The sequence below is a fragment of the Castor canadensis genome, chromosome 2 (assembly GCF_047511655.1).
Source record: "Castor canadensis chromosome 2, mCasCan1.hap1v2, whole genome shotgun sequence".
Taxonomy (NCBI): Eukaryota; Metazoa; Chordata; class Mammalia; order Rodentia; family Castoridae; genus Castor; species Castor canadensis.
Window position 1 is genome coordinate 123145825 of NC_133387.1, and position 18852 is coordinate 123164676.

Here is an 18852-nt window from a genome sequence, read left to right on the forward strand (position 1 = left end):
GGTCTGCTTGTGTTGGAAGCTCAAAATTTGAATTCAACACCAGTCCAACAAAATTAATTAATTAAAAGAAATTATTAGAAAAACATCCATGAGAATGGAGGTGAGCCGAATCAGAAGACTGAGAAAGTAGGTACCAAAGAAAAATATCTAAGGAGAACATGGTTTAGATTTGGGATAAAGGTAACAATATATGTGTAAGAGTCCTCCCAGGACACTGTAATGCACAGGATTGATGTGTGCAAGACACTGTCTTCAGGTCTACATTTGGAAGATAACCTGGTGAATCAGTCCAACATGGCCAAATCTCCTGGGCACCACTCTTGGCCTCCCCAAGTAGGATGCACTGACTCACCTGGTGGGCTCTGGTTTGGGGGTTCTTTTTCCATCCATGCCTCTGGTCTTTGCTCCAGCTTGACTATGAGTTCAGGTTTGGTGATGCATTGCCTTGTTCATGCAAAACATTATAGGATTTTGTCAAATGATTAAGTCAGGGTTTTTCCCCCACTATCTCTTTCTCCAATGATGGACATAGTCTGTACCTGTGCTGCCAACAAGGGAGTTGCTAGACACAGTGATTATCAAACACTGGAAATAGGACTAGTCTCACAGAAGAACTACACTTAAATTTTTATTTAATTTCTTTCTCTTTTTTATTTATGTATTAGCGTATTATAGTTGTACTGGGTGTACGTTGTGACATTTACAAAGTAGTTATAATAAATCCCCCCAATTCTTAGAACAGTTTCAGTAGGTCTCATTGTCCCATTTTCTTACATGAATACATAATACTTCCACCATATTCACCATCCTTCACCCTTTCCTTATGTCATACCAAACCCTGGACTTCTTTTACCATTCTTTCCTTCATTTAAAAGAAATGTTTGTTTATGATGATTTTACATGGAGTTTCCTGTGACATTTCCTTATAATACATATATGTATTATACCCTGAATTGGTTTATCCCCTCCATTATAAATCAGGTTCTTTGAAGCAAGACCAACCCTAGCTTTGGGACTGTGCAATGAAGGAGCATATGATAACTTTTCATGGGAGAGGGTAAACAAATGAGTTCTTTATGGACTGAAACTGTGCACCTAAATAGTTTTCATATATTTCCTAAGAAGACAGTGCTTGCTCCTGAGGGCTACAGGGCAGTTTCACTCACCCAAGGACACCAGGATGCTTTAGGTCTCCAGCATCACCTCCCCATACAGTGTCCTCTGAGCATCATCCAGATCCTACCATTCCTCCCAGAAAAAGTCCACTGCCACATCCTCAAATGACACTGACTCCTGGAGTCTCGCATTTCTTCTCAACTCACCAGCCATTGGAATATTGAAGCTCTGCTTCTGTATGAGGGTGTGGGATTGGGGGGGATTCTTATATATATTTTGCAAAAAAATGACACTTGTTTTGCACTCTGTATGGCAAAAGAAATGCACAGGAATGTACTGCAATTTTAACAATTTATTAAGTACTAAATAGTATCAAAATATTATAACAAAGTTTATCTCACACAGATAAAAACATATTTATACCAAGGGAATAAAGTATGAGTAAAAACAGTCTTGGTGGTACATGGCTGTAATTCCAATAGTGATGAGGATGAGATAGGAGTATTTTTAGTTCAAGGTTAACCTGGTCTACATAGCATGTTCCACTTTATGTACAAAATAATATAAAATAAAATCTTGATCCTTCAAGGTGCTTATGATCTGGCAGTAAAAAGCCATTAAATATGAATAAAAACCCACAATCTGTTTGAGAAATTTATTTACAGCTTCAATGCAAATGAAGCAAGGAAGGAGAACCTATACTTCTATTTTGCATAAGTCTGTACTTCACTGAGAAGCCTAAGATGCTTAGCTCTTCCATTTGCTAATAATATGTTCTCATGCCTATAAGGCAATAGCAGAAATGCACTCACAACCACACAAACAACATCCACCATATTAATGGAACTACTCATGGTACCATGTTGAGGTGAATGATACTGATCACCATGAGAGATAAACACAATATTAAAGGCACTGGTTATAAATTTTATATGTGTAAACAATACCAAGAAGCAATTTTATGCACTTATTCTTTTCAAATGACTTATAAACTAAAAATAGGCACACAGGCATTACAGTATTTCCTTCCTACCTCCAAAATATTGCTTGTGTTCACTCTAAGCATTTCTGCCATTTCCCAAATGCCTACGACCTGCATGGGTATGCTGTGTGAACCTGACTAAGAGTGATGTGGAATGAGAAATAAGACAAACACAGACATATAGACATAAAACATAAAACAAAGCTGTGATCAGAAGGGCTGCATGATCCTTATGGGACACGTGAGTGCCTACCTGAGCCAGAGTGTTTATTTTAATAGGTCAGTACAGGAAAAGACTCAGGTAAAAATCAAGCTTTATCAATTCTTGATGCAAGGTAAAAGGAATGAGGTTTGGTGGGATAATTTTCCTAAGGCTAATGAAGCTTAATTACAAAACATCAATTCTGGAATCATCAAGGCACATGGACACCTTACCTAAGGTATTGATGAATCTGGCATCAGGGAGTCTCCTAAGAGTTTTGGTACTTTATCTAGTTTTGCATCAGAGGGCTGGTATGTGGACACAGCAGGTTGTATTCTTCAAGGAGATGTGAGAACAAAGGTCAAGACACCAGGTACTGGGAAAAATATGATAGGAGAGACTGTGCAAACTTCTACCATGGAGAGGCCATGCAAGCTCCATTATATCCCAGTCCAGGTTTCATGCCTGGTCTCCACCATGTCCCCCTACTCTATTTCTTAAAAGCTCTCAATACATTTCTATGTTTAATCTGAGGAGCCGCCTTTTGATCTTTCGAGTTCCTACTGAAAGTAAGCAAAAACAACAAATCATTAATAATACAATGCCAATGAAATACCAAAAAGAATATTTCAGAGTATTAAAAGGGTTAAATCCTTACAATTCATCTAATATAGTTTTTGCTATATCTGCAGGAGCAGACAGCTGATCATGTGCTTGCTGCATGGCTAAAATTTGCTGTCTCTTGTAGGATAAGGGAATTACTGGTATTTTCCCAGGGGGCCATGACATGCTTTAATGAGTTTCCATGGGAAGTCTGTGGCATTGTAGGGTGCTGCAATGACACAAATATGTTGGAAGCCTGCATGGCACAGTAAATCTCGATGGAATTTCAGCATTTGAACTTCATCTCCCATAGCCAGCAAAGCAGCTTCTAGAGAATTTAAGCAGATATCAATTTTCTCATCTATATCAACTTGTTGTTAAAAGGCATAACTGACATTTTGTGTTAAGATATTAATATAATGAGCATTTTGAATGCTTTGGGAGAGGGCTACTGTAGCAGTAGCCATGGTAGCAATAGCAGTGATGGCTGCCATAATGCCTGCTATCAAGAGCCCTACAAATCTTTTTTCTCTTACTAATAATGATTTTTATTTCTTTGACATTATTTCTATCATGATACCATGGTTCTGTGAAATTTGTAGGTACCAAGATATGGGGGCTTTGTTTTACTATAAGTAGGCTGCCATTTATGTAATTGTCCACACATGAGGTTAAATTGCAATTAGAATAAGAGATATTAAAAATAGTTCTATTTCTAGAAATGTTAATTGATCCAGCCAATAAAGCAAAAGGATGTTGAACATAAGTTTGCAAGCCTTTAATAACAGAGCTCCCTGAATGGCTAGTTAGATTGATATTAGCAGTAGAACTCCATGGTTCCATGTATCTGATTGAATGGTTCCTCCGTCTGGTCCCACCAGAGGGGTGGTCCAATACCCCATAATATTAGTTTCAGAAGTGCCATTAGGAGAGGAATACACAAGCTTGTAGTCTGTAACATTAATAGCCATTGGAGAAGCAAATATACATTGTTCCCATGAGGCTCCCTTAGGGGGTGCCAGGGATTGTGTTTGTCATGACAGCAGGGAATGTGAGGCCAGTGTGTAACATTATATGGCTCAATGGCATTACAGCTGAAAAATTCTAGTTTTTTTTTCTGTCAAGAAACAGAGTACCATTTCATAATACAGCACTTTTCCTAATAGGCATGAGAGGGAGACAATAAGACAAATTTCCCAGACATATGGATAAAGCACAGCTTGTCCTGTAAAATTATAATTACTGAAAGTAGAACCACGTGTCCATTAGAGTAACCTCCTACCAGCTCAGGGTCATTAATAAAAACTGATATAAATGGACTTTTCCAGGTAACTGAATGAAGCAGAGGTGGATGAGGCAGAAAAGCCCAATGTAGTAAGTTCTGGGCTTCTGCAGCATTTACCTGTTGACTAACGATGGTAATTATAGCTAGCAGAAGAACAGTGGGAGTGTCTTCCTGTCCCCACCCCTTAATGGCATTCTTGGCCATATCCACCAAGCATTTTATTTGACCTCAAGATGGGGGGGCAGGGCATAGATCCCTGGGTTGTTTTACTGCGTTTGTCAAGGTGATGATGTTGCCTCTTGTAGGACTGGTAAGGGTGGTTCTTTATCACTTTCAGTGACAGGATCTCCGCTGGTTTGGTTTTTGGTGGGCTTGGGCTCCTCTCCTCTTTTGTCAGGTGGAGCTTCTGCATCTGATGGCTGATGGGTTCCATGCATCTTCACAAACCATCAGAGTACCAAAATGAGGCTTTCTGCACCTTCAGGAAAAACACAATCATGACCTCAGTCCCATAACCAGACTGGGCTAGGACCTTGGCAGGCCCCAGGCATTGCATCTTTCCACAATATGCGTGGCAATTGTTGCTTATTACACTGTTCCCAATGTTTTTCAGCTGGAGTAAAGCCCAATTCAGAGCAATTTAAACAATTTAAAGTAAAAAGAGCTTTACTAATTTGAGTGGCCAGGGAGCTGTCTCCCCCTTCTTGTCTTTGTAATTGAACTTTTAAAGTTTGATGAGCACATTCCATTATAGCTTGGCCTTGTGGATTGTAGGGTATGCCTGTGGTATGAAGAATTTTGTATGAGGAACAAAAACCTTGAAGGCAGTAGATGTATAGCCTGGGCCATTAACAGTTTTAATATGGAGCAGCTTGCCCATCACAGCCAAGGTGGCTAAACAGTGATCTACGACATGGCGTGTTGCTTCCCCTGATCTTGGAGAGGCAAAAATAAAACCAGAGTATCAATGACAACATGGACATAACACTGGCATCCAAAAGATTGAACGTGAGTAACATCCATCTGTCATGATGTTAGAGGATGAAGACCATGAGGGTTAACTCCCTCTCTGGGCACAGGCAAATGAGGAGTACATTTTGAACATGACTTAACAATTTGATGAGCTTGTTCTTGGGTGATATGAAAATGTTTACATGAGCTTGTTCTTGGGTGATATGAAAATGTTTACAAAGAGCTCTGGAGTTTTGGTGGAACTGAGAATGACTTTGAATGGCCTGGTTTACTGGTGATGAGGTATCCACCTGTAAAATTAATGGAGAAACCAAGGCATCAGCCTGGCAATTTCCCTCTGCCAATGGCCCAGGGAGGCCAGAGTGGGACAGGAGATGGCCACAAAATAGGGATGTTGGCATTGTTGTAATAAAGCCTTTAACTCATGGAAGAGATGAAAAAAGCTGTTCATCATTAGTAGATCCTATATAAGCAGTTTCAACAGTCTTAAGTACACCATAAACATATGCACTATCTGTATGCAAATTAAAAGGAACATGAGCAAAGTCCTTAAAAACCAATATAACTGCCTGAAGCTCAGCATGCTGAGCAGTGGAAAAACGTATTTGTACAACCTTTTGTCCTTTGAGAAGAAAAGTAAACAGTATTTCCAGAACCTGAAGCATCAGTAAAAATCACAAGAGCCTGAGGCATGGGATCCTCTTGGACATTGTGAGGAAATAGAAAAAACATGTTGAGAAGCAAAATTAAGAAGTTTAGAGGAAGGCAAATGTTCTCTAAGCTGTCTTGTAAAGTCTTCTAATGCATTTTTGCCACATGGTATCAGTGCGCCATAACCAAGCCTTTTGTTCCTTGGTAAATGGGACAATAATAAGGGATGGTTCTAGTCCTAGTAGTTGTACAGTGTGAAAACGTCCCATGGCTATAAATTTTGCTACCATATTATGGTAAGGAGTGATGACTCTACCAGGGGAGTGAGGTATATGTAGTCACTCTAGTACTCCCTGAGTCTGCCAAAGAACTCCTGTGGGTAGACTTGCAGTAGGTAAAATAAGAAGTTGTATTGGTTGAGAATAATCAACATGAGTTCTCTAAGAATTATGAATAGCTTGTTCAACCTTAGCCAGGGCCATACAACCCTCCAGTGTGAGATATCTAGGAGATGATGGTTGAGTATCTCCCTGTAAAATTTTAGAGAGGAGAAAGTTCACAGGTAGTAAGTTTTAAGGCAGAATGTAGCCAATTTATATCACCTAATATTTTTTGAAAATCATTTTAAGTTTTTAAATTACCTTTATGGATTTCTATTTTTTGGGGATGGATAGTCCATCCCTAAATAAGCTGTTCCAAATATAAAAAGGGAGATTGTTTTTCTACCTTATTGGAGCTACAATAAGGACCCATTTGGCCAAATTATAAGCAAAAAAAGGAAGTTTAGAAGAAGTGGGCTTATCTGGCATCCATTTTTAGTTCTGGTTGGACTATAGATGATATCCTGACAGTTTAAAAATGCTGCAGAATGTCAACAGACAACAGTTAAAGGTTTTGAAAAAAGTCAATGAAAGTAAATATTTAGAAGGCTGACTCCATTGAAAAACAAGTATTGGGTAATTGTAAATGCTCTAAGGAAGGACCCAGACTGAGAATAAAAAGACTTAGAATAGCCATGGTTAGAATACTGAAAAAGTGTTTGGGAATTGTCAGACATTTAGTTATTTCCACTGTAGACTGTATTTTTAGGAAAATAATTATGACTGATAGTACTAAAACAGCAGCACTAATGCTCCTTGTTACAATTAGGAACAGGGACACAAGCTTGTAAAAGTCTAGCATCATTAACTTTGGATCTTTTCCCATTAGGGGACCAATGCCTATGATCCCAAATAGCCTTATTTTTTTATGTATAATTCCATTTCATACATATACAGTAACACTTATTTAACTAAAACTAATACAGGCCAGATTTTAAGTAGCAAGATTGCTCAAGTAGCAAAGTTTTTTTGAATGTTACTGATTGTAAACAGCACACCTGCCAAAAGTCTCATTAAGCATTTTATATGTCAAAGGTTTAGATGTAACACTTTTGGATAAACAACTTTACCTGGTTAAATGTAACACTTTTGTATAAAAAAGAGCTTTGGCTCATCATTTTACATAAACTGACACTTTTAACTTTGTAAATATTTGTATCATATTTAGATAAAGTATAGACACAGAACACAGTTATAAGGTGGTCATTTAAGAGACCTTTCATGAGAAAATATGTAAATGAACTCTGATTTAGTAGTATTTAAAGCTTGACAAGATCAACAGAATACACAAGTAATTACTTTGATAAACTTTTTCACTATAACAGTTTTTTGCATGTTACTCAGAGCCCAATAATATTAAGATAGCCTTGTTATTTTATGGACATGGAGAATTAGATTTTAGTTTGACTTGACCCTAAAAATCTTTTAGGCAACTCTTAGGTTATGTCAACTTTAACTTTATTACACACTGAAGCTTTTATTGTACACTTTTAACACTTACTGAGACCTTCATATGACCTTCTAAATCCTTTGATGGCTTGTCCTTATCCTTCCTCTCCATGTTTGAAACAATCTTTAGGAAAAACCCTTCTTTACAAAACCCTTCCTTATCTAAAAACATTCATTTTTTCCTTTAACTTCTCCCCAAACATTACACTCAACACCTATCTATGTCCTTCTACTAGTTCACTTTGTAACTTGTATTTTAAAATAACTTTTATAAGATTTTTAAATTTAAATAAAATTGTTTTTTCAATTAGCTTTATTTTCAAAGACACCTTTTGTTAATAGACCTAATTATAAAAGAAGTGAATGTAAATTACACCTATGACAAAATAAAACAGATTAAGGTTAACGTCCATAAAATAATGCCTGTAATTTAGTTAAACATGATTTTGACATAACCTTTGAAAAGCTGGTTTTTCTTAAAAGTAGCAGAAGAAGAAGTAAAGAAGAGAAGAGAACAGAACTTCTTATATTTCTTTATAATAACTTTATAATAAAAATCCTCCTAAAGATGTTTAAATATATGCATATGTAAAAAGGGTTTAAGTTAGGCATGCCATGAATGTCAATTTAAGTGCACATAGATTCAAGATCTCAAAAACATGCAAAAATAACTAAGTGGCCACAGTACATTGATAAGATTTTTTTTTTTAATTTTTAGAAGCAGATTGAGAAGTGTCCCATTCTGTTCTTCTAGGACTCATTTTAACAGCTGAGGCAAGAGTTAATTTTAGGAAATTATTTTAGGTCAGTCTCAGTTTTAAATAAGACTGTTCCCATAGCTATAAGTTTTTTGTCTCTAATAAGTTAATCATACAATAGGCATACACAAAATTCACAATGAAATTCAAAAATATGTTAATATACACAAAATTCACACAATGAAACACAAAACAATTACATTAAATTCAAGTGCACTTCTTAGACATTGAAGACTTTAGATTTACCTTTAGTTTTAAGCATACATACATAAAGATCTCTTTCTTTACATCCAGTTTGTCCCATATTTATTACTCCCAACTGTATTCAGAATTGTGCTCTCCCCTTACCTTATTTTCCTTGTGGATGAGTCCTTCAGAGACCATTCCCTTGCCTTATACAATTAGTTCTCCTGTAGTCAGGCCCCAGGGTTGGGCGCCACTTGCCCATGACCTGGGTGCGTATGATGTGTGGACCTGACTAAGAGCAGTGAGGAATGAGAAATAAGACACACACAGAAATATAGACATAAGACATAAAACAGGAAGCTGGGACCAGGAGGGCTGCATGTTCCTGATGGGAAACGTGAGCACCTACTTGAGCCAGAGTGTTTATTTTAATAGGTCAGTACAAGGAAAAGACTCAGGTAAAATTCAAGCTTTAACAATTCTTGATGCAAGGTAAAAGGAATGAGGTTTGGTGGGCTAATTTTCCTAAGGCTAATGAAGCTTAATTACATCAGTTCTGGAATCATCAAGGCTCACAGGACACCTTATCTAAGGTACTGATGAATCTGGCATCAGGGAGTCTCCTAAGAGTTCTGGTACTTTATCTAGTTTTGCATCAGAGGGCGGGTATGTGGACACAGCAGGTTGTATTCTTCAAGGAGATGTGAGAACAAAGGTCAAGACACCAGGTACTGGGAAAAATATGGTAGGAGAGGCTAGGATTACAGGTGTGAGCCATATGGTGCCCGGCCTCTTCCAGAGTATTTTGGGAATAAAGGAAAATAAGGGCTGGGGAAGATATTTAACCCACCACCCACAGGTTGGAGGACTTGCTTGCCCTTTATTCATCTTTCCTGGGTGAGTGGAGTAGATCCCCCTGAAAATTAACTTTGCCCTGAAATGCATTATGTCCTCTGTCTTACTTCCAAGTAGAGAAAATCTGCTGTGGTCTAATCAGGTTAAGGTGGGCAACTTGCACCAAGAGTTGCCTTTTGCACACTGTGATGTCATCTTGATTTCATTATGCTTTGACATTTTCTCACCAGTAGGTTTTTCATAATCATGTATAGAGTGATTCCTGAGACATGTACTAGTTCTTTCTCAACTTTCATGACAATCACCCTCTGTGGGCTGGTCCTGCAGAGGCACTTGACACTCCAAGCCTCTGAAACTTCAATAAAAACCTGTCCAGGAGCCAGGCCCCAGTGACTCATGCTTTGTAATCCCAGCTTTTGGTTGGCTGAGATTGAATCACAGTTCTAGGAAAGCCTAGGCAAATAGTTCACATGACCCCATCTCCAAAATAACCAGAGAAAAATAGAAAATGGACTGAGGTGTAGCTCTAGCAGTAAAGTACCTGCTTTGCAAGCACAAAGCCTGGAATTCAAACACCAGTCCCACAAAAAAAGAAAGAAAAGGACAGTACATAAAGTTGTGAGTTTTTGTTTTTTTTTTTTTGCCTCAAGCCACTTAGCACATAGGCCCAAGGATCCTCCCAGGATCCCCAAACTGACCTAGAATTTTCCAAGCCACCACTTCTTCCATTTCAGTAGGAATGTCCCCATGACCCTAATACCCTTTACCTTCCCTTTGTTTATACCATGATTTGTTATAAAAAGTTTCAGCTGAATACTTGATGGGGAAAGAGGGTCAGATGGATGTATTTGGATGAATGAAATAACTCAAAATATTAGTTTTTATGCATTAGTAGGAACTGTTACATTTTTTTAAGCCACCAATGGGAGTCTTTTATTTTGTGGTACTGTAGTTTCAATTCAGGGCATACAGCTTAAGTCACTCCACAAGTCCTTTTCTGTGATATTTTTTTGAGATAGAACCTCATGAACCATTTGCCAGCACTGGCTTCAAACTCTGGTCTTTCTGATCTCCGCTTCCTGAGTACCTAGGATAACAGGCATGAGCCATGGGTTAAAAATTCAAATGGGAATTTTTAATGTGGGCACTTCTTTTATAACTTCAACTTGTTGGTGTTTTGATGCACTGTGCTTCTCCACACATCCTTCTAAGGAGGCAGTTTTCCCAGGCTTTCCAGATAGAAGATGGAGGCCTTCAGACTCAGGGTGGTTATAGAAGTAGCAACAGGAAATAGGCCTTCTTTTTCTAGTGTGAGTGCTCTTCCCATATCTGGGATTCCACTGCATCACTTTGTGGGGTGAGAGTTCAGAAACATGTTAGGATAGTGGAACATCCTGTGTCTCTGTGGGTTGGTGCAGGCTCCCAACTTGTTCTCAAGAACTGCTTGTGTATGGAGAATCACACCAAGAAGTGAGCAGCCACAAATGAATGGACCATTCTACCTCTACCTGGCCTGGTGCAGGTCAGGGCACTGGTGACCCCTTGATCTCCAAATGACAACAAGGAGCCAGATGTGGCTTTGTGCTCTCAAAGCAGGATTCTAGATCCTGACAGAGCCCAAGGGCCACACCTCTGTGGAGAAGAGGCTGGCACCCATGTTATAAGAATTCCCCTTAGCTGATTCTCTAGTAACGAGGAAGGGTCTGCATGGCATGAAACTGAAACTCAAGGAAACTAGACCTGAAAAGTGTCACATAGCACTGAGGATGATGTAGTCAGTAAAATTGTAGACAACCATATATGGTGTAAGCTTTGTTTCTCGCTTATGAACTTTGCTTGAAAGGGTATATAAGGCAACTCCCTTTGTTTTTAGGGCTCAGCCTTTGGATGTGAATCCACTGAGTCACTGCCGGCATGCTAATAAACATTGCTACCTGGAAAAGCCTCAGTGCCCTTTTCCTGTTTCCCTGTTTTTGAATATTCTGAAACATTTCTGGGGTCACTTATTTGGGATTAGAAGATTTCCTTGTAGCCAGGACTCAGCATCTCTGGCTTGTTGATGGAGCCATCCCTGCCAGGTGCCAGCAGACCTGTTGATCCAATGGGCAGAGCTGCTTCTCCCAGCACATCAGGGAGTCAGTCTCAGTTTAACAAAGGAATCTGGAGAACTCTCAGGAACCAATTGGGAGCCCTGTTCATCAGACTGATAAGAACCCTGGTTTGATTAATAGACCTGCCTTTAGGAGGCAGAAGGGGAGCATGATCATGTCCCAGACACACCTGAGTAGCACTATCTGGGATAAAACTGTGTCTTTTAGATTTAGGGAGTGGGGAGGAGGTGAGTGTGTGTGTGTGTGTGTGTGTGTGTGTGTGTGTGTGTGTGTGACTCTGAGATGTAGCCTGGGTGCAATTGAGCACCCAGTGTAGTGCAGTTCCTGGCTGGGAGACCATGTCCAGAAGATCACTGATAAGGGACAGGTATTGTCTTTCCCTCTGTGTTAAAGAAGAGGATCCTTTACCTGTCCTCCAAAACCCCCTCCCCTCCATTTCTATCTTGACATCTGGTAATGGGAGGAAATGGGTAGAAATCAGAATAAAGTCACCCTCTTGGAATGTATGCTTAAAAACTTTAAAAAGGGATTTAATGGAGACTATGGAGTCAAGTAAACTCCCAGCAAGCTTAGGACCCTTTGTGAATTAGAATGACCAACTTTTGGTTTCGGGTGATCCCTAGAAGAATTGCTACACAAGACTGTAGTCAATGAAGTTTCTAGTGTAATTGTAGGGAAGTCTGGGCATCCAGATCAGTTTTCCACATTGATTGCTGGCAGGATGCATTTCTTAGCTGGCCTGCATGGAATAGGACAGACTGTGCTCCATTCTACTGCACCACCAACAGCCTATCATCTCAATGAAGATAAGGGGCCATCCAGTTGACCTCACGGTTGATACAAGAGCAGAATACTCAGTTGTGACCCAGCCAGTGGACCCCTTTCACAAAAGCATGCAACTATTACGAGGGCTATGGGAAAATGGGCTCACCACCCCTTCTTAGTATCTAGAAAATGCAATCTTGGGAGCTATAAAGTAAAGTATGAGTTCCTCTGTCTCCCCAATTGCTCTGTGCCCTTAATGGGTAGAGATTCGTTATGTAAACTGAGGACCCAGATAACCTTTAATTCTGACAGTACAGTAGCCTTAACACTGAGAGGACCTGAGGCAAGGACTCTAACCCTCATGATTGCACAAAAAGAGGAGTGGTGGCTCTATACCTCTGAGGGAAGGTCTTCTGAGATTTCTGAGCTTCCTGAAAAGATTCCAGGCATGTGGGTGGAAGATAACCCCCCAGGACTGGTCCAAAACATGCCCCTAGTAGTGGCAGAACTAAACCTGGAGGCCACCCCAGTCAGCCAAAAACAGTACTTTATTCCCCACAAGGCCCAGATCAGAATTCAAAATCCCCTTGACAGACTCCTAAAATATGGGATCCTCCAACCTTGCCAGTCATCATGGAACACTCCCTTATTATCTGTCCATAAACCCAGGACCAAGGATTTCAGGCCCTTTCAGAACCTCTGGGAAATAAATTCAATAACTATTTACTCTGCACCCTGTGGTCCCAAATCCATACAAGCCTTTAGGCCTTGTCCCAGGTGTGGCAAAATTTTTTTACTTGCCTAGATCTTAAGGACACATTTTTCTGTATCTATGTGGCCCACAGAACCAGACTATTTTTGCTTTACATTGGGAAAATCCCAATACTGGAGAAAAGGGGCAGCTTGTAGGAGACGAGTAACTGAAGGACTGAGAATAAAACTTGACATGAACATGACCATGTCAAAGTCCTTTGTGCTGAGAAGGAAAGGCCCTGGCATGAAGGAAGTGACAAAGCACAGCTGCCTTTAATGGGAAATAAAATGTGTTTACCTTTAGACAACAACAGTCAGACTAGAAAAACAACTTACCATAGCATCCTTCTTTCTGCTGACTATGTGACTTGGCCCATGAGAACTTAACTTGACTTCTGCAAATGTGATGTATAAATAAATGCGCTTGAATGTGGAAGGGGTTGCTGGCCTCTCTCAACAGGAGCACTGGACCCACCCAATCCCAGCCTCTCTCTATGTCTTTGTGTCATTTTTCTAATCCTCAGTGACCTCCAGTCAGGTTAATAGGCTTGATCATGCTGGCTGTGACAGATGGTGCAAGTTGAGGGACTTGACTATGGGGAACTCGCAGCTGAGATGAGAGGATGCTGTTCATGCAGGATACACCATAGACTAATGTAAGGGGGAGAGTGCAAAAAAATAGAGTCAAGTGTAAAACCATGGGACAAAATGGCTTAAAAAAAGAAATCTTTATGCACAAATGCTAAAGGCAATGCTTAAGACCAGAGGAAGCAAAATTAGGTCACATCAGGTCATACAATTTTTAGACTATGTCCAGAAAACATGTCTGTGGTTTCCAAAAGAGGGCATTTGATACCTGGCAAAAGGTGGGAAAAAATCTCTGAGTCTGCCACATGGCTGAGGGTCCAGACACCATGCCAAACTTTACTTTTGGTTTGTGGTCCATGATTAGAGATTATTTGGTTCCCACTCTCTCACATAAGCAAAGACTTTCCTCTTTGGTATCTGACTCAACTCCGTGAGATATGCCCCAATTGTTGGAGGAGAGAATGGGATTTGCAAGGAATGGTGCCACTGCTGGGAGCTGGCAAACTTGACAGTGACCGAGTCATGGCTGGTGGCAGCGAAGCTGTGCCATTGGACCCACTTCCTGAAAGAGCTCAACCCCAGCCAGGCCCAGCCCCATTCCCACCATGCACTCCCACTGCTGCCATGGCGGGAGCACTCTCCTGCCCACCCCACCCCCACAGCAGAGCCCAGGAGTCAAATGAGGAGACAGCCTCTGGCAAGACAGATGTGGACAGTAGGCCCATCCAGGTGAGGACAAATCAAGTGCCTGACAAGGATGACTGGTGACATGATCAGTGGTGCAAGGTGGCCTTTTTCTTGGCAATGTTGACAATCATCACCCTACAGGTAAGTGGCTCAATAGCCCTAACCCAACAACATTGGATGTTTATATCCCATCTGCCATTGCTTCAGGCAGCAACATGGAAAGGACCAAACATACTGGTTTACATTAATGATTCAGAGTTGGTGGGAGGCCACTCTAACTGGCATATGACTCCTGCCTTCAGTCTCTATAATTTCACAAGGCAACCAACTTTGGTGCCATTATGATTAGGCTCATTGCAATGGTGACTTTCACAGCATCCACCTGGAGCAGTGCCCTTCTGTGGAATGGCACTCATTACATAGGTGAAAAATTGAATTCTTGGTCTTCAATGCCACTAAGAAGTACAATGCCATGCACCAGCCACATTTTCCTAAGTGTCACGCCAAACAAACTCAACAGCATCCTGGCAAGGGGCCCCATGGGAACCATGCCTGTTTCCTCATAGTACATTCTTTAATCTCAGTAGCCACTCTTGTCTCTTGGTCCAAATATGCTACCCAAGAAACCAATGTGACTGATTACTGGACCACCCCTATGAAAGGCTCCAATGGAGGGAACATCCAAACAGATACATAGAAACTGACTGCTGCCACGGAGTTACTCAACTTGACTAATTGATCTTTGGATGACCTTGGAGGTGGTGGACTGGACAAGAAAAGCCTCTAAACCTGTGTGCAACATCCTTTTGCCCTAGTGTGGGGGATCTAAACATCACAAAAATGGCTCCATATATGAGATAAATTGCCTAACTTGTAATCTAACTGCCTTCACCAGCACCTATCACAAAGGAAAGATGATCTTAGTGGTAAGACATATACCATGTCTTCTGTTACCCATTAATTTTACAGGTCCTTGGTACCATGGCAAAGGCCTACAGGTTATAAAGGATGTAAAAAGCCTGTTGGTAAGAAAAAAGAGGGTTGTAGTCCTTATTATAACAGGCATTGTGGCTGTCATAACTACTATCATCACTATGGCCATGGCCTCCACAGCATTGTCTCAAAGTATAAAAAATGTCCACTATGCAAACACACTCAGCCAGAATGTCACTTACACCCTCCAACAACAAGTGTCTATAGATGAAAAAATGTGTATCTGCTGAAACACCCTGGAGGTGGCTCTCCTTGCTATGGGGGATTAACTACAAACCATAAAATTCAGACAGAACCTCCCATGTCATGAGAGCTTCCAGCATATCTGTGTTACTGCTGCTCTCTACAATGAGTCAGAGTATCCCTGGCAAAGCATTATATTTCATGTGATGGGAGTCTTGGAAAACAGCAATGATACTTTAAATTTACAACAACTCAGACAACAGACATTGGCAATGCAGAGAGCATATGATTGAATCATCTCTCTTGCTGACAGGAAAAAACTATATTGGATGAGCTACAAGGTTTTAATCCATTTAATGCTCTTAAACATTCCTTCTAGTACCTCATAGGAACAGGAGTCTTGCTACTAATATGCTTTTGTGCCTTTTCAGTCAGATGTCGACCAGTCCAGAGACTGTTCCTTGGACTAAGCACCAGTCTGCACCAGGAACATTTAAGAAATAAAAAGGGAGGAGATGTGGAAGTGCAGTAACTGAAGGACTGAGAAGAAACCTTGACTTGAGCATGGCTATGTCAAGGTCCTTTGTGTGAGAAGGCAAAGCCCCAGCACAAAGGAAGTGAGCAAGGTCCAGTCCAGCTGCCTTGTGTGAGAAACAGGAAATGTTTACCTTTAGACAAGGACAGTCAGAGTAGAAAAAAAACTTACTATAGCATCCTTGTTCCTGATGACTGTGACTTGGCCCATGAGAACCTAACTTGACTTTCGCATATGTGCTGTATAAATAAATGCTCTTGGATGTGGAGGTGGTCGCTGGCATCTATCATCATGAGGGTCGGACCCACCCAATCCCAGATTTTCTCTATGTCTGTCTTTGGTTTTTTTTCTAATTTCCAGTTGCCCAAGCCCTTCCTTGGCAGAACCCTCCAGAATCTCTGACTACATCCAGCAACATGATGACAGCCTTGCTTTTGTCATTCTGCAAGCAGACTAATTTATGCACAGCAGAAGTTTGAGGAATCAGTTGCCTTTCCCTAAGAATGAATCCTTTCAATATTTTCTTGTTAAACATAATGAGTTTCCTGATTGGGATCCCTTAAGTACACATACTACCCAGGAAGGAATTGTTGTCACTAGGTCTTTGCTTTTTCATGCATGCTATTCATGTGCAGGCACTGTCATTTGGTCATGACCTACAACCATACCACCTATTTGGTGTGCTCCCATGGAAATCAGCGTATCTGCTTCAACCCCACATACTGCCCTCAGGAGCAATGGCTAGAAGCCCGAAGCTTTCACAGTGCTAGGGACCTCATTAACCATACCCTGGTGTTCAACCCTGATAAGCCAATGTCAGTGTCCTTTGATGTATGTACAGCCATGTGCCAAAATTTATGTGGAGGCCTAAACTGGAATCTGACCCTGTGACACCAGAATGTAATCTCCACAGGTACTGTTTCTTTTATTCATTCTGTGTTTCATGGGCTACCTGGCAAAAAAGCAGAACATGCAGTCCTTCTTCATAAGGGAACAACTACCCCTGACTGTACCCTTAGCACCTCTAACTTAAGCTTAAGCCCTGAGATTGGAAACAGGGACATAAAATTGGTATAATGATAGATGAAAAGGGTAAAGACCCTGGTCTGGTACCCTATTACACTTCAGGCTTATCACAAATACCCATGAGAGTTCCTCTCACCAAATCTTTCATTCCTTTTATGTGGAAATGAGAAGTGAGTTTCCTTTTTCTGTCAAGACCAAAAACTTGTTCTTCTCACTGGCCAAGTCCATAACCCAGATGCTAAATGTCACTTCCTGTTATGTTTTGGGGGAAGCCAATATGGGAGACCACTGGCCATGGAAAGCAAAGGACCTGGATCCACAGGAGCCTTTTAATGAGACTGCCTTCTCCATTCTCAGGAAAAGCATCTTGCTCCTAAAAACTTACTGTATTTCCCACCCAAAAAGTCAGTTCTCCACCTGGTAGGGGATTTAATTATTCAGGACAAAAATTTTACAATGACACCACCCTAAAGATCCAATGGTGGGGAACCCCAGCCCTACCCACTGACCAACTTCTCTGATCTCAGTATAGTTTACTTGAAACAATCTTGCCACAAAAATAGATTGATGGGTGCCCAGGGGCTATATTGGTTCTCTGGAAGGCAAACTTATATGATGCTACCAAGCAGTTGGTTTGTGTCATGCAAACTAGGCACAATCAGTCCATCCTTTTTCTTGTTCCCCTTCACATAAGGTGAGAATTTGAGGGTTTCCATATATGAGGAAAATGTTAATAGAAAGAAATGGGGTGCCTTACAAATTGGAAATTGGAAAGATGATAAGTGCCTTCCTGAGTGAATCATTCAGGATTATGGTCCTGCCACTTAGGCAGGAGATAGATCTGGGACTACTGCACCCTGATTTATATCCTCAACCACATTATTTGGCTCCAGACAGTCATTGAAATCATAACTAATGAAACTGCAAAAGCCCCTGACATATTGGCCAGGCAACATACAAAGGTACACAATGCAATAACCAAAACCACCTAGCCTTAGACTATTTACTTTTCTCCAAGGGAAGTGTATGTGGAAAATTCAATTTAAGTAACTATTGTTTACAAATTGGTGATGAAGGAAAGATAATAGAAGATACACAGACAAAGTGAGAAAAACTGCCCATGTCCCCAGGCAGACTTAGAGAGGATGGAATCCCAATGTTTTTCTCTGCCTTGGGCAGATTTAAGACCCTGATAAGGGCAGTGGTTCTTGTCTTGAGAGCATGTTTAATATTACCCTGCCTGGTTCCCTTAGTATTGTCGTCTACAAGACCATTACGGAAACCACTATAGAAAGACAGCCGCCTGAAAAGTGTCACACAGCACTTAGAATGAAGTAGCCAATAAAATTGCAGACAAGCATATATGGGTTAAGGTTTGTTTTTTGCTTCTGTACTTTTCTTGAAAGGGTATATAAGCCCCCTTTGTTCTTGGGGCTCAGATTTGGATGTGAATCTGCTGAGTCACTGCCAACATGCTAATAAACATTGCTTCCCAGAAAAAAGTTAAGATGGCACTCACAAATGCCCCTGTTCTGGGCCTGCCAGATGTGATAAAGCCCTGCTTATTATATGTGCATAAGAGACTGGGAGATTTAGAAGTCTTGACCCAACTGCTAGGTTCATGGCACTGCCTGGTGGCCTATTTATCAAAGCAACTTGATACAGTTTCCCAAGGCTGGGTGCCCTGCCTGCATTCCCTGGCATCTATTGCTACCTTGGTAGCTGAAGAAGACAAATTTACTTTGAGACAAAAACTCACAGTCTGAGTTCCC